The sequence below is a fragment of the Silene latifolia genome, chromosome 5, assembly GCF_048544455.1.
Source record: "Silene latifolia isolate original U9 population chromosome 5, ASM4854445v1, whole genome shotgun sequence".
NCBI lineage: Eukaryota > Viridiplantae > Streptophyta > Magnoliopsida > Caryophyllales > Caryophyllaceae > Silene > Silene latifolia.
The window spans coordinates 31,093,904-31,096,780 of record NC_133530.1 but is presented as its reverse complement, the minus strand read 5'-3'; positions in this window follow the sequence as shown (position 1 = coordinate 31,096,780).

Sequence of the window (2,877 nt, the reverse complement as noted above, 5' to 3'; positions counted from 1 at the left end):
TGTTGAATCTTTTGCATCAAATCTGATCTGACCTGAGTTAGTACCATGCTCATCAATTCTCCTCCAGTTACTCTTGAAAGAGCATCTGCCACTACATTTTCTTTTCCCTTTCTGTACAATATTTCATAGCCAAGTCCCAGTAGCTTGGGTAAGCACTTTGCCTGAAATGAGCTTGTAATCTTTTACTCCAACAAATACTTTAGACTAAAATGATCGGTCTTAATGAAAAAATGTTTTCCAGTCAGACATGCTCTCCATTTGTCTACTGCCATCACCAAAGCCATCAATTCTTTTTCATATGTGGATAAACCTTTGTGTTTCATTGCAAGAGCCTTGCTAGGAATGCTATGGGATGACCTTGCTGAGTTAGCACAACACCAATGCCCATGTCAGAGGCATCTGTTTCTACCACAAAGATTTCTGCAAAATTTGGTAGTGCCAAGACTGGAGCTTGACACATTGTTATATTGAGGTTCTCAAATGCTACAGTGGCCTCTTCAGTCCATGAAAAACCATTTTTTTTTTAAAATAAATTGGTCAATGGTTTACTTATAATGCCATAATGTCTTACAAATTTCCTGTAATACCCCGTCAATCCCAAAAAAACCTCTTAGATCTTTGATAGTTTTTTGAACATGCCACTCCATCATGCCCTTGACTTTGGAAGGGTTAGTAGCAACCCCTTTTGCTGAAATTACATGTCCTAGGTAATCTACCTTAAGCATCCCAAAAGTGCATTTACTCCCTTTTGCATATAAGGTGTGACTTCTCAACACACTCAAGGCAATTCTCACATGTTCCATATGTGTTTGAATGGTTGGACTGTATCTCAAAATATCATCAAAGAACAGAAGAATGAATTTCCTCAGATGGGGTTTAAAGATTTCATTCATCAAATTTTGAAAAGTGGAAGGTGCATTTGTAGACACCTCGTTTCTGCACCCCTCGCAAACCACCCGGTGATGATTGGGCCGCATGTTTGGTACGCGGAACGATTTGTGACAGTTCGTAAGTTTATCGTCAAGTGATTGCTCAAACACTGATGTCTACCTCTTAGTTGTCATCTACGCGCCGATACGGTCGTTTTGACAGTAATTAGAGTACATTTGGAGTCCGGGCCTAAAACCGTCTTCATTTTCTGATAACCGTTAAATCCCGAGTCAGAATGTTCTGGAATGTTCCGGATATTTCTATTCCACATTTTATAAATATTTCACAATATTTTAATCTTTGGTAAACAATTTCCCGTAATATTCATACAAAATATTAAGGAAAACCAAATCTTAAACACGGAAATCTTTCTTCCGCAAGAGGAAACCACTTGGGAACAGACGCAGCAGGTGCTGCGCCTCTTCCAAGAGACGCAGTGACTGATGCGCCTCTTCCCAGGTACTTTTCTGCGTATTTTTCGTATCTTTTTCATATCTTTCCGAGATTCACTTCCAAAGTCTCTCCGAAAACCCTATTCCTTCACGTGATTAGTATAAATAGGAGCCTTCGCTCCTCATATTTCTTACGCGAGTGTCCGCCCTTCTCTTCTCCCTTTGCATTCTAGACCTTTGTTCTTACTTTTTGGCGTCTACGTGCTTGAACATTCGACCACGTAAGCTCGGATCCTTCTGAGTACCAGACTCGTTTGCATGACCGACCAATTTGACCAACTCCACAATCAATCAACTTAATTAATCTAATCGTTTTCCTCTTACGAGGGCACTTTCGTCTACATTCGAGTCGAGCATCATTAATCGTAAACTTAGTTCATCTCATTTCGTCAAACATGTAAGTCTGAGGGTGTAAATCTCTCTTTATTTATTGTTATTTACCTTTTTGTATCACTAATGTAAGGTTTATGTCGTAAATACCTCTTAAAACCGATTTCTAAAACCCTTTGTTTAAAACCCTTTTTACGGATTTCCAGAAGACAAACCGTCGAGAAAGGACGCAGCAACTGCTGCGCCTCGAAGGAGCGCAGTGCCTGCTACGCCTCTTCGTGAGGCTGCCGTAGTTCCTGCTTCCTTTCTTCTTCCTTCGTCCCCTGTAATTCGTCAATTTTTATTTGTTTTCATTTGTTTTCCTTAATTCTTTGATACGATAGCCTAATAATTTCAGATGTATATTATTCATCATCATTAACGCGTCTAATTCATCATTAAATCCCGACTTAAATCCCTTATAATCCAATATTTGCGGGTTTTCGTCATTAAAATCAATCCGGGTTGTAGAGATTCAATTCTTTCATATTGAGTTTCTGGAATTCGATCTTTGATATATTTTCATCTGTCTTTTGTCATATTCGTCATTAATTTGTCATTAATTCGTCATGTTTAATCAATTTAGTTCACCTATGTCATTAATCAATCGTCCATTCATGTAAATAATTCATCTAAATTCCGTCTTATCCATGTTTTATTGCTTTTATGACCATCAATCATATGTAAATAACCTGATAATCACTTCCATCCGAGTAAATATATTAATTAATCCTTAAAATTACCAATTAATATTAACGATTTGCGCTTCGGCTTCCACAAAGAACTCACCCTTGGAATGCAGACGCAATGTCACGCACCTCTTCCAAAGGGCGCAGTCCTGCTGCGCCTGTTCCAGGTTGATTTCTGTCTCTGAACTTCCGTTCTGCCTTGACTAGTTTAATTAGCTTGCGTATAATTAACTATTATCCGTATTATCACCTATTGATCTGTTCGTTAATTCTTTCTTTTATTCTTTTTCTCAAATTATCCGTTTTGAAGGTATTTTCGACATAAATCAATGAACCCAATGTAATTATTGTAATTTTCATTTGTAATTTTATTTATTGTATTTGTCATGTCTCTTGTATCATTTGTATGCCTTCACATGTAATTAATCTAGCATTCA